At 38.3% G+C, this 14,775-nt stretch overlaps 1 protein-coding gene across 1 annotated transcript in view; it reads right to left on the bottom strand.

The window, feature by feature from the left end:
- The window catches only part of BMPR1B (bone morphogenetic protein receptor type 1B), a 184,681-nt gene that overhangs the window by 93,390 nt on the left and 76,516 nt on the right, over positions 1-14,775 (bottom strand). Inside the window, exon 3 of the mRNA XM_041484238.1 lies at positions 5,249-5,400. The gene's annotated coding sequence lies outside the window, so the exon portion shown is untranslated. The remainder of the gene's footprint in view (positions 1-5,248; positions 5,401-14,775) is intronic.

Below are 14,775 nucleotides of genomic sequence, written 5' to 3'. Positions count from 1 at the left end.
TGCATATGCTCATTTTATAGTTATATTGACAGCTACTGTAAGTATTATTTAAAATGATAAACATAGCTTGCAGAGCTAAGCAACTCAATACAAAAAGGGTGGATGAATCCTTGGTTATCCCAGTGTAAATTCTGTGGTTTTCTGTTTTCTTTGCTGGATTTGAGTGTCACATCTGCAATTAAACCCCACTCCTGTCTTTGTGCTATTTCTTCTCTATTGCATTTGAAACAGAAAAAAAAAAGGTGGTTTACATGATAAACCATGTCATTAAACATCAGTTAGACAAAAACTGTATTGACTCAAATTGGGAAGAAATGAATCTCAGAAGTTTGGGTTTTATTGTTAACATTTACTGTTAACATTCAATACTCCTGTAAATGAATATGAGAACTCTATGCTACAAGCATAGAGTGAAGCACCTGTAGTGCAACTGGATTTAAATTAATCACACTACTGATGTTGCATGATATGTAATTGCACTCCCATACCTATCTTGAGAACTGCAAAACAAAGTCTGAATATTTCAACAATGCGAACTGTGAAATACAACAAGTTTAATAAGCAAATTTGCCTGCAATGCCAAGCTCCTTTTCTAAAGTGCCTGCTGGATTGTTACTCAATGGCTTTATTGTTTTGGGATCAGAAAGCGAGGACTTCAGTTCTACAATGCACAGTTTGTCACCCTTTGGATAAAGGAGCTGTGAACCCAAGCAGCGGGACAGCCTTGCATTTAACACAGTGTGCTCTGAGGAGTGGAGCACACGCTGGCAGGACTTGAAAGCCCTGAAATGCCAGCCAGTTCCTCCAGTTAAATTGGTGAGACCTCCACATACCTGTGGGGTGTGAAAAGGCCTTGGTGCTCATCATTCTGCATTAGGATTGAGTTCATCTTATCAAACGGGCCTTGGAGCATATTGTGGAGTAATTTACCAACCGAAAAAATCATAACGATTTTCCACTTCATTTACCTCAACAGTAGCTACGTAATGTCAATAGTTTTAAACATTTAATTAGACACACCACGTGTTTTATGCTCTACTAATTACATAAAATTGTGCTCAATAATTTTCTTCCCATTGAAACAAACCTTGAGCAGCTGTTAAAACACTAATTAGGTGAATGCTTCCACGCTGTGCTTTTGGCTTGGTGCCAAGCACATTCCTCCCAGTGGTGAGCGGGGTTTTTCCAGTGTCCATGATGCAGCCCTGAACACACGTCCATCTCTGCTGCACCACAGAACTGAGAGCGAGCTCCAAACATTTATTTTGGCCCTCACCTTAGAAAGCTAACATTACATATATAAAATGCAACAGTCCAGAAAGCTGTTCAATTATACTGGGCTCTTAGTTTTCTGTGCTTCCATTTTTATCTCCAAAGAGCAGCTAAATTTGACACAGAGCTTGTCATTTGCAATCTCCTATGAAATCAGCACTTTTTATTACATTGGAGCTGCCTAACAGACATTATCTCACAATGCAGTCAAATCCAAACGCATTGCTGAGCCTAGTACAAATGAAGCCTTTAGTACTTAGATACTTTAGGGTTATTTTGCTCCTAAAATGTTTTAAAAAGTTATGTGAACCTCACTTATCCATGCATACAGTGGCAAGGGATGGGAAAATATTTTTTTCCTTTCAGTTTTACATGAGAAGATAATTCTGAGAGGTTTTATTTATTTCAAATATCCTTGAGAAAGGGCATTCAAGTCTTACCATTGACAAGTTTGGTGATCCTAATGGTATCCAGAATTGAGTCAGTACCTCTGAATGTCTCAAATGGCTTCAGAGCTTTAACCCTGGCTGTAACTCCAGTAAAATCAGGTTCTCTTAATTAGTGACTAAGCCTGTACAGCTGCAGGCCTAATCCTGGCATTCCTACAAGGACAGAGGCCTGGCAGAGGGGACCAGATTGCCAATAACAGGAACTGTCTGACAGTTCCTACCTCAGCAGTCCCCCAAACCTGCCCATGCCTCTGTGAACTGGGATTTTGCTCTTGACTACATCCTGATGATTCCAGATTCAGGATTTGTTCCTGAAGAATTCCTGTAAGAAGAAATTGCCCATAATGGTTGTCCTCAGAAACACACATGTATACTTTTCTCTAAATCTTTTTTTTTTTTTTTTTAATCGGACCACAGTGAGTGTACATAAATCAAAAATTCAAAAGAAAATAGGGTTTTTTTTGCCTTTGACAAATTTTTAAGCATTATTACCTGAGTATGCTTGCTGCTTCTACAGCCACAAAAGTATGCTTGTTCTATTACAAATCAATAGATTGTTTATGTTCTTAGTTAATCTCTGGTCTTCCCAAATTATGTTAATGATCCTTTTTTCATCATTTCCAGTGATTGGTGATCTAACTGCCAATGGGTCTTCTAAAATACATTGCACCTGTGGACTTCCTTCTTTAATGGAAAATTAGAAGGGTCATGTCCTGGCTTCCTTTTCTAGTGCCATTAGGAGCTGCATCAGGTGTACTGCTGAGTAGTTTTTATTTTTTGACTTGTATGTTCTGAATTCAAGAACATCACCAAAAAAAGACAATTCTAATCCACATACCACATCACTGAAAACTGTAAGAACAGATCTGCTTTAAAGACAAACCCAAAACATAAAAGATATTAAATTTCCATAGTTCACATTACCCTCATGTACTTGTACAAATGGAAGACATATTTTCTTTTAAAAAGAAAAAGAAGAAGAAAGAAGAAGAATTTGGCATATTTAGTGTCTGTATATAAATTCAGAATTTTTTTTCTTTTGTCTTGTTATATTTTGTTGAAAAAACACTGCCAGTGCAACCAGACCACAAAAGCAAGAGGCATTTCCTGGTTAGCAAGAGCATTTTTCTGTTTTCTGGAGGTTCCCACCCAGTTAATCCTTTTTCAGGTAGTAATATACCTGTACAAAGTGGGTAAAGGGAAGTATAGCCGAGGCAACTTTAGTATGAGCTAAGTGATTTTCCTTCTTTCAAACAGTCCCTTCACTTAAGAGACAGAGTGTAAATCTTCATCAATTAATTATACTGAGATATAAGACAGGAACAAATGGAAGCTGTATTAAATGTATCTGTGGATATAATTTCAAGTGCTCTTCCCACACAGGACCCATAACACCTTTCCTAGTAACTAAGGTGTCATTGAGTCTCACTATTAAATTCTTGAGTCCTCAGGCAAAGTTCCCTCCCTGAACTATTCCTTTTACAAATCAAAAGAGCAAATTAGTGTTTGCTTTCCCACCTTGCAGGATAAAACATCCCCATCGACCAACTAATTCCAGCAGGATGATCTAGGAAAATGTAATCTAAACAAGCTGACTGGTGTCCAAGCATGAGTACTGCTGGAAAAACAAATAAACAAACAAACCATAGTGCTGTTTTGTGCTGTTAGAGATGGAAATGTAAGTTCTTTTCAAAAATAAGTTGGGGGGGGGGTCTCATATTTGTGAAAGGGAGGAATTAATCTAAGATGTATTTCTGATAAATATGTAAATGGGATGAGCATGGGCACTTGCTGTGTATTTGGAAATTTAATTTAGTACACGACAGGCACTGTATTTTCTTCTGCTTTTGTGTGGACTCATGTAATGTGCAAGGATGTTCTGTAGACAAGGCTATTCTTATTTTCACATGCATAAAAAACTGTGAAGATTCACTCACTTAAGTCGTCTTCCAGAAAATGATAGTGGAAATTACACTAGTGTGGAAGAATTACGCTGCACACATGTTGCTCTCTTCTGTAGCCAGTCATTAAGTTTGGAAAAGACTTCTAAGATCATTGAGTCCAGCCATTAACCCCACACTGCCAAGGCCACCACTGAACTATATCCCTAAACAACATACCTACACACTGTTGAACACTTTCAGGGATGTATATTCCACCACTTCCCTGGGCAGCCTGTTCCAGTGCTTGACCACCCTTTCACTGAAGATACTTTTCTTCATATCTATCCAATCTACACCCCTCCTGGCACAGCTTGAAGCCGTGTCCTCTTGTCCTGTCACTTGTTACCTGGGAGAAGAGCCTGACCCCCACCTGGCCACAGCCTCCTTTCAGGTAGTTGGAGACAGCAATAAGGTCTCCCTTGAGCCTCCTCTTCTCCAAGCCAAACACCCCCAGCTCCCTCATCTGCTCCACATCAGACTTGTGCCCCAGACCCCTCCCCAGCTCTGCTGCCCTTCTCTGGACTCGCTCCAGCACCTCAATGTCTTTCTTGTCATGAGGGGCCCAAAACCGGACACGGGATTTGAGGTGCAGCCTCAGCAGTGGCAAGTGCTTTCTCAAGCCGCTGCACTGTTCACTCATAGCAAAACCCCAGGACATCCTTCCAGCACTCTCATCTCACACCATTTGAAGATGGGATTGGGATCAGATGACTTGCCAAGGTCCCTTCCAACCTGAACACTCTACGATGCCTGCAGAACACTGGCAATCACATCAGGTGGCCACATCCTCAGCACCTTTCACACAGCTCATTTCCTATTTATTCATTTCTCCTGCAGGAGTCAGTTGCACTCACCTGCCTCAGCCTGAGTAACTGAATTATTTCCTTTTTACGCATAACGTGCAGCAGAGTACAGGGTGCTACAGGGTAATTTTCCCTTTCCAGCTTCCATATTTATTTCACGGAAACTTCCTTTATCAACCACATTCATGTTCTTAGAAATGTGTTCCTTTCAATAAAAATGACTTACTGTTTTATGGAAGTTGAAGGCCAATGACCCAAATCCTATAAATCATTAAAAATACTTTCTGCCATAGAATCCTAAGTTGCTTTTTTCTCAGTAGCAGAGAAAGTATTTTACTATAAAAAGTTACATTTTTGCCTACACTAAAAATTCTGCATTAAAAATACACTAAATGAGGGACAGATGTTAAAAACAGCAGACCTACAATGAAGTATTAAATATTGCTGGCACAGTGCGCCCTTTGGTACAGTTTAGTCTCTTTTTGCAATAGGCATGTTTTCACAGCTGTAAAAGCACCAAAAATTACTGTCTTTGCTCCAATATTAATATAGAAATCTATTAAAAAATACACAAGACTGCTGAACAGATTAAACTATTGTTCATACGTTCTATCATTAAAATAATTTGCTCTAAAAATCAATAGTAATGTCAAATGTTTTGAAGTTGTTAAAGAAGAACAGTGTCACTTTGAAGAATATATGGATTATCTATACAAAACCAAACAATTCCATTTTTTTCAAAATAAAAAAGGAAGCCTCCAAGAAATCAAAGAAATCAAACCTGCTACTTGATGTTATGCTCAATGACAAGCTGTCCGACCCACAGCAGCACAGAGGAGGTGAATGATCTTGTGTGAAATCACTCCAAACCTGCACTGAGGATGCAGTGTAGGAATAAAGCCCTTTTCCACAGGTTCTGGTGGTGTCTTAGAGCTATGGGAGAAAGGGAGACAGGTCATGGAAGAGCAGATTCTGTGGTCTAGGGATTTTTGTGTTAAAACATAATAAACATAAAAAAGATGGGCAAAGAGATAACACATAGAACAGAATGATAATATTAAAATCTTCAGACCTAGTAACTGTGAGGATGAACTTGCTAAATCCATAAACCACAGTAGGATATGCTCACCACTATACACTGGTCCTGCTACATTAAAGGTTTAATTTCTATATCCCAGGTTGGTGGCTCAGAACTCCGAAGTCAAACATCAGAAGTTCACTCTCTTTGCCGAATTTTGTCTCAGTCTGTGCTTCACTTACTTAACCACTAAGCAATCTGTGATCATCACAGATTCATCCCTGATGAAGAGATGCCTACTCAAATTTGCAACCTGTCTGGAATAAGAGTAGTTCTGAGATGCCCATGGCTCAATTCGTTTTAGTCAGTGCTACTTCAAATATCAATTAGGAACACTACTCCTTGTGACATTAAACTCTTTTACTACTCAAAGCAAGGAGATGAAATGTTACAAAAATCTCCATATAATGTTAAATGAAAGGTGGAGGACTTAGCTTGGGGAACCAAGAAAAAATAATTCTATTGAATGTGCACACACATAATAATCTTTGTCCAAACTCCTAACAAAGAAATGACAGGGTGCTGAGGAGAGACAAAGATTGATTAAAAGCTCAAAACCCTTGAAACACTGTTTTGAAAGCTAGGGAAAAAACCCTAGAAGAAAGGGCAGAACAAGGCAGGATGAGGACACAGTGTATTGGCCAACCAGCAGGATGCTAGCACATGCAGTAATAGAAACAAAACCGCACAAGGTTTTGGGAGCACAGCTCCTGCTCAATAAACAAATTCCTTGGACTGAAGACATTTTCTTGGAAGGAATTTTTATGGCACAAACATTTCTACTCTCTTCTGGAAGCCCGGGAAAACCAAACTTAAACCTCCCCCTCACTTCATGCACACACACACGAAGTCTGAACATGCTGACAGCCCAAGTGAAATTGGATTGTCCTGCTCTAGAAAGCTCCTTGTTATCTGTCTTGAGTAGGTCTTTGCTGAGGAGGTTCTACCCATCCATGAAGCACAAAGCCCATCTCATAACTAATTCCTGCCCTGAAGGAATGCCCACATCTCTGGAAGCCTTGTTGCCATGATGGGCATGTCCCACCCAGAGCCCCACCAGACTTTCCCCAAGCATGGGGTTCCAGCCAGTCACAGAGGTGTGAAATGGCCTCTGTGCTGCCACAGTGGCCAGCACAGCCCAGCACATAATCAAACAAAGAGAGCCCTCACCCCTCTGGTTAGACAAAAAACCCCAGGGGCTATAAAATGTAAGGAGGGAAGGGAGAGGGGGGAGTAAAAACAATCTCTGAGCAGGAAAACAAGATAAATTCATTGAATAAATTATTTACTGGAATTATTCACTTAGCTTCAATTACAATCTATCCATTCTATCCACCATCTACATCAAATTATAATAAATTATTCTATTATAACTTGGCTTCATGCCTGCTGATTTGCAGTAGCTTATTTTTTCAGAAAATAATGGTCTGATGCTGTTCAACCTTCCACAGGATTTAAATGTGCACACCTAGACATACCCAAAAGACAATTTCTTTTTGAGAATCTCACCTCTTTTGTAAATTAAAGAGAGGGGAGTGAGCATATTACATTTAAATTGCCAGCAGGTATTTTAACAACATAAAAAACACCCAAGATATCAAAACAATGTTAAAACAAAAATATCCTGTTGCTTTCCTGAAGAGTTTGGCATATGTCCTCTACTGGATATTCAAATGCAGTTCTGAGAATATATAAGCACTCTCCATCCTTCTGCCATCAGGTCTCCTTACAGAGAAGATGTTTTAGGATTGTTCCGAATCGAAAATGTCTTGTTCTGCTTTATCAGACCGCTCTGAAATTCATAAAGAGTTGTACTTGAAAATTAATTACAACAGAATGCAGAAAAAGGGGGAAAACCCATGAAGGTTTCTTTTTTATATAATATATAAAAATATGGTTAGTTTCCACAGCCACAGAGAAAAATTATTTTTTTAGGAATCCAAACCTGCACTTAGATAAAATAAGCACAGGTCAAACTAAAAAGTCTAGTTACACTGAAAGCACAGCAGGTGAAATGCGCAGGTAATTCAAAGGTTTGCAAACATGAGAATACTGCTCACCTTCCTTTTCACATTCCCATACTCCTACTGTCTCTGTGCCTATAAGCTGATCAGATAGACACTGAAGTTTTAATTCTATATACACTGTAATTTTTACAACATCCTTGATTTCAGCACAGCATGTATCATATTGTGGATGAAAGCAGAAATAAATAAGGAAAAAGGAGAGCAAAAAACCTGACTTTTGCACATTTTTTCAGTAGTTTATGAAACAACACTACAAAGCAAGAGATAACCAAGGCTTTACGGGTCTCTCCTACCAAAGGCAGCTGCTGGAGCAGCCAGATGAAGCCAAATTCTACCCATGTGAGCAATGTGAAGGCAAAGTTAAACCAGGTGGGTGAAAGGGTGGGCATGCTCTGAACGGGATAGAGTGGTTCTGTCCCTGGCAAAAAATGAAGGACAATGGAGAAAGCAGCACAGAGAATTCCAGCACAAATACAAGAACCTGAAAGCACCTTGGATGTAGCTACAAATTCATGTCCACATTTCAAGGACCTGCAAACACCTTGGATGTAGCCACAAATTCATATCCACAAATACAAGAACCTGAAAGCACCTTGGATGTAGCCACTTCAGGTTCCACCTTTTCAAATATGCATCTCAGAAAAAAAAACAGGCATCACACCAGTAAGATGAAAGCAATGCTTACTTCCTCTGTCACTCTTACAGGAAAAGTGTGGGGTTTTATTTTCCCAGTATCAATTTGTTCCACTATGCTAGAAGTTCTTTTGTAATCCTAAAAACACACTAGCACTACTTCCATGTAGTTTCATTGCTGTGTCTACTGCCATTAAAGGGTAAGCATATACTTCAAGACAATAATTCACTTAGCTAGTTGCCAGAGCCAGCATTATGTGAATAAGCTTGATAGATCTCTGTTCCTAACCTATCAGAAAACAATTTATGGAATCTAATAAATTAAAAATGAATTGTCTCCAGCAACCATATATTTCACAATAAATGTACGCTCTTTGATCTCAACTGACTGTGCTATGTTCTAATTAATTTTTATACAGAAGTTTGCTATTGCCCCTTAAATGGATTTTATACACAAGACTAATCAGCTAGCATTTTCAGCTGTGCCTTTGTCTTTTCACCTTCCAACCAAGTTAAAAATTCACAGAATTCTAGAATTTATGGCATTACTTTCTACATATAAGCCTTTTCAGTTTAAGGGAGGAAAGACCTATATTTTTTCTCTGCTTTCTTGACTCCAACAGGCCCATAATAGAAAGAAATACGTGGCAACAGCTTAAGGACCTGCCTCTAGACAGCGTGACTGTGGAAATTAATCCCTTTCTAGCTCTCAGCTGCTTCCTTACCCAGCAAAAAGTACTGGAGTTAGTCACTGTGTGTCCCCTCCGTGATCATCTGAGACAGGTATAGAGCCATATGGTATTGCTGTTTGGAACGGCAGGGCAGCTGGCATGGAGTAGGGGTTTGCCCCTCTTTCTGCTGGCGTGCTGTAACTGCCCATCCCTGGAAAAGACATCCACGACTGCACTACAGAAATCCCCAATTTGGACTGGATGGCCTATGCCCAGATTATTTAATGCATATGATGTGTAGGTTCTGGCATCGGGGAAAGAAAATACCAGTGAGGCTGGGGCAGAAGGCATTAGCCTGGGGAGTAAAGGAGAGGAGAAATGAGGAGCTTGGCCACTGATGCCATTTACCTCCTGCTTTGCCACAGCAAGTAGATTCTGTTCACCTGCAGAAATGCAATAAAAAATTCTAATTAATTAGAAATAAAAACACGTTTACCCCCTCATCCAAATCCTCATCTGTCTTTATGAATTCATGTAGAAAGGCTCTTTACATGTTTTTGCATAGCACCATCCTTGCTTACAAGTAAAAAGCTGTGCCTTTAATGGTCCACCTGCCATGAATCTCTGAAGGGCAGTAGGATGGAAACACTTAAGCTATGATAGATGCTCTAATATCTTTTATATCCACATATATACATATATGAACACATATGTATGCTTTGAAAATGAAAATAAAAGCTTAAGGAAATGAAAAAAGCATCCCATAAATCCCCAGTGAGAAAGAGAATAGCAAATTCAGCCTCAGCCTTAAGTATCACTACACAACAAAAAATTCTTGTTGCATACCATGTGGTCTAGAGACACCGGTAAAGATGAAATAATATCCACTTAACAAAAGGCCAGAAAACTGTCTCTCTAGAGTGGCTTAAGTATGTGAGGATCCTGCCTTGGGATACAGCCAGATGACCCTGGGAGATCTCTTTCAGCATTTTTCTATGACTTTGTAAAAATAGTTATGGGGATTTAAAAAACTGGTATTTTAAAAACATTCTTTACTCTGTGGAGAAACTCTGTCAAGAGGCATTCCTACACTTTGGTACTGTCTTCCTATAGACTGATATTACAAAAAGTAAGTAAGAATATGAAGCAATTAAATTATACTTTTAGACCATGGGGTGGTAATTTTTTTTTTTTTTTTCACGTACAGACCATACAAGACTATTTATGTTAAATGTTCAAAAATTAAAATAAATTCCTAATACAGACAGGAAGCCAGTGCAATGGGAACCAAATGGGAGTAATAGGACCCAGGTGGTTGGAATGAGTACAAAAACCCACATAGATGGCCATGTATGGCACAAATTGGAGCCTGGAGATGATTATAACTGGAACCTTCCAAAAGAAAGAATGGCTGTAAACTGTTAATTGTATCAATGCAAACATCTTGATGACTTACCACTGAGGAACGAGTGATGAGGGAGAAGTGTATAATTTACAGCTTTAATTGTAGCTAATACAAACTGATAGTGTAGATACTGAAACTATACCATATTAAGGAATATATCAGTATAGAGCAGCATGTGCAGAGAATTTTAACTCTGGATTAGCATGAGACCTGAGCATAACAGAAGTGGCAAGATGGAATTTACTTTCAATTTGAGTCACGAAACAAACAGCCACGCAAAGCTTCCGAAGTCACAGAACAGAACAGTCAGCTTAGGACAATTAAGGATAATAAGCAGAATAGGAGGGAGCCTGTTATTCAGCATGAAAGCTGGTAGAGCATATACATTTAAGATTTAGTAATATAGTTTAGGCCACTGGAATACCTTCATTTACTTAGCCACCTCTCTGTTTATTCCAAGACAGAAGACAAACATCCTATGCAAAAAAAAAAAAAAGATCATGTACAAAACTCATCTAACTCACAAACAAAGCTCTCTTGCATGAAAAATAAATACCTTTAAGAGTTTTTTCATTAAGAGAAAGAATATCTGCAATATGGCACAAAATGGTAATAATGAGCCTAGGAGAAAGAGGCAAGAAGCATTTCTGGCATTGGGTATGTAAGGTTAATACCTTGAAAGAATGTAGAGAGACTTTGTCATCCCTGCTGACAGCAGAAGGTTCAGTGACAGGGAATTAAGAGCCCACAACAGTGACTTTGTAGATTTGCATTTTATAAAAGTGTCCAGCAAAACCCGTGACTGAAGGAGAGTGCACTGAATTTAGTACTCTTCCTTCCCTGCAGAAAGACTGAGAGAACACACACCATTTTACTTGCTGCACCTTATAAAGCAGTATGGCTTGCTTGGCCCCTCAGGGATTCTGTGATCGCTGAAGTCTTCTTGTTAGCACTTTTTTTAGAAGGAGGGAGTAATTTTTTGGCAAAGGAGGGAAAGAGAGAGGGAACACATTGCTGCTGTATATCACAGTCCAGCTTTAGAAACACTTTGAATGTATATGTACATTCATGTACATGTTACACACTGAAAAAACATCAATTTGTTAACAATACACCAGTGTAGCTAGCCTACCAAAGAACAGTGAAGCAAAAAGTTCAACTTATAAAGTCCCATGTAAAGTGAATTTTTAACTTACCCAGATCTACCTTGTCAAAAGAAACTGATATTATTTGTTCCTACTTAGATGACACATGACTCCAAGAACAGAAAGATTTAAAGTACATATTATGAAAAATGTTTACTGGGGGGTGGTGGGGTGTTATTACTGTTTCCATTGTAGTGCCATTCATCTGGGTATATTTCATTTTTTGTTAACCTTTTTTTGATTTTGTTTTGCTTTTCAATGAGAACCAAAGCCTTTGTAGCATATAGTATAAAAAAACTTTAAAAAAGCAGCCCTGAAAGGAACATTGAGGAAGCAATGAGAAATTTGCAACATTATACAGACTGTAAACAAGTCAAGAACAAAGCGCTCTAGGTATTAAAAGCAAGTGGAACCCAAAGTCACTGTCTCAAGATGGTGATAGAGTCAGACCAGAAAACAGCCAACACCATCAGATTGTCCTACAACCTAAAGGCAGACAGTGCAGAGGATTTTTTGATTAAATGAGAAGGCTAAAAATATGAACTGTGAAACTTCTGAAAAACAGAAGACAAGGGGAAAAGAAGCAAATTCATAAAACACAAAATACATCAACATTGCAGCTAAGTAAAATCCATACAAGTTTGGTGCCAGTGACCAGTCAATACAGTTTCTGATGGTAAACAGCCTGAAAGAGGTGGCTGGCCTATCCTGGAGGAAGATAATAGATCTAAGTAAATCCCATGTGAAAAAGAAATGGAAAACATCTGCTAAAGACACAAATGGTTTGTTGGCTGACGTCAACAACGGGAAAGCTTCCAGTATATCAGGTCTGGGCTTGCCAGCAGGTGTTGCTGCAATTATTCAGAACAATTAGAGGTGATTTTTCCAAAAGCATGGAGATGACAGGGCCAATAAATAAGGCAAGCGTGATATTGTCAACACTGAAATGTAAGTATTTCTCATAAATCTTTTGCAGGACCTGTGCAACTCAGTATTTTAAAGATAGTCACCAGGGCCTCAAATTCTATCAGTCATACTAATATGGAATAATATCATTCTCCATGACCAATGCCATCAAAATCCTCCGAAGAGCAAGATTTCTATAATATTTCCTTTCCTATGGAGTATAATCTCCCCTTGACAAAGAGAAATATAACTGTGAGCAAATACACCACATAATATTTTCACATAGCATATACTTGAGTGTATTTATTTATTTTTAGTAAGCATGGACTTTCATTGGTGTTGACATTCATTATTATTTAGATTAACCAACTTGATTAGTCTCATTACAATTTTTTTCTTTTTCTTTGTGGAAGATCTCCAGTATTTGTACTTTTTCTCTGCGGCTATGCTTCAGCTTAGAATAAGGCATAAAGCAGCTCTCATGTTTAGATATTGTTTTTTTCAGTTTGCTACGATTACACATACAGTATTCTCTAGCTGGGCATACATGTTAACAATAGTTTATAGATAAATACCAAACACGGTTTAACAAATTTACATAATGCTAAAATCTGCCCTTTTTTGCCATTAATGAACTGTATTATGCACACCCATCATCATCAGGATTATTTAAACGAGGTTCTCAAAATTATGTCCACATCATGATTTGCTGTCAAGCCTGATTTCAATTGCATTCTCAATTAGTTCCTCATTAAAAAAAAAAAAAAAAACAGAGCTTCATTTTTTTTTTTTAACCATCCGTATTTCTAACTAGCTTGGCTAAGAGAGCTTTTTTTTTTTTTTTTAACCATCCATATTTCTAACTAGCTTGGCTAAGAAAAAGTCTGTTAAAAAAACCAAAGACATGATATATCTTGCATAATTTTGAACCATTAAATTACTTCTCATGGAAATCAAGCACGGATTTCAGTGGCTTCTTCACACTGAACTGTGTCATGACCCTTGATTTGCTGTCTTGCTGTTAGTTTTACAGCTGACTTCAATGGACTCTCAGCTATAAGCATACCTCTCTGTCATTTACATCATGTCCTGTGTTTCATGGAAAAACTGCAGTGAAAAGAGATAGCAATTTTTACTTCATTCAAGTAAGAGAGCTAGGCAGATGGCTCATGGCAAATACTGCTTATTTCAATGTTACATTATTGAGACATCTCCTAGATGTGTAGCCCAGCCTCAGGACAAAGAGTCAGTCCCTCCTCCCTGGCATGTTTTATAGAGTACTTACTCAGGGCAGGTGGAGTAACAATACTACAGTTCATGTTTCTTTTTTATAATTAATTTCCAATCATTCATATCCTTCGAGCTGAAAGTTAATTACATGCTCAAGTCACTTACTCTGAGATTAAATGGTACCAATTCCTTGCATGCTTAGAATAAGTTACTTAGCACTCAGCTTTCATCTTAAAAACATGGATGTTGCTGCTTGCCTCAGGAAAGACGTATTAATGGAGACTTTCAAAATGTTCTCAGGATGCAAATTGCTATTTAAGTGTCATATATTACCTTATTCTAAGGGGCTCTGAGGGTAGAAAAAGTAAGGATGCTGATAACTGCCAGAAAGATTAAAAAAACTCCATGAGAGAAATAAGACCTGGTAGCGCAAGTATAGGATGAGAAGTGGTTTGACTGAAGGGATGCAATGAAAAATCACTATTTGTCTTACAAAGTACATTTTCTTAATCGACAAGTTTAAGCCAAACAAAATAACAAAAATTTTTTCTTCCAACAGCCTGCTTTACAAACCACACCTGAAGCCATGCTGCATGCTTCTGGCTCACATTAGAAAGCAATTAATGCTTTTGTTGACAATCAACAAACCAGAGTAAAATCCAGCTCATTTTCTCATACCGCTATAGAGCAGAGAAAAGTAAAGAGTCATCACCATTTATTTTTACACAATGGAAAGCAGAAGTATTTTGGAAGAGAGATTTTAGATCAGTAAAGAAGGGTGACAGCATTTGTACAGAGTCATTTTCTGACCATATATGCACTTTACAAACAAATCCCCTATTGCACACCATCCTATCTGGACTCGTTAAAAACTGGGGAAGTGTCTGCATTTGAAATAGAATCCTTTTCCAGTCACACCAAGCAGAGATTTTCTTCCCTCAAAATGTTGAAAAGGGCTGCAGGAAAACTCTTTGCCTTGTGAAAGATGCACAGCTGCTCTCGCTGGCTTCAGAAATGGAGTCAGCACCTGCCATTTAATGCCTGTGCTACTATAAGGAAATAAGAAACATCTTTTTCTCTAACTGGTATAAAATAAAGCAAAATCCTTATACCATATATGCAAGAATAACCCATTCAAATTCATTCTGTTATGCTGAGAAAGCATGATATAAAAACTACTCTGAAACCCACGGTGACCTTGTGCACAGCGTGT

The sequence above is a fragment of the Pyrgilauda ruficollis genome, unplaced genomic scaffold, assembly GCF_017590135.1.
Source record: "Pyrgilauda ruficollis isolate IOZ18807 unplaced genomic scaffold, ASM1759013v1 scaffold65, whole genome shotgun sequence".
NCBI classification, from domain to species: Eukaryota; Metazoa; Chordata; class Aves; order Passeriformes; family Passeridae; genus Pyrgilauda; species Pyrgilauda ruficollis.
This window is presented reverse-complemented; position numbering and strand designations above follow the sequence as displayed.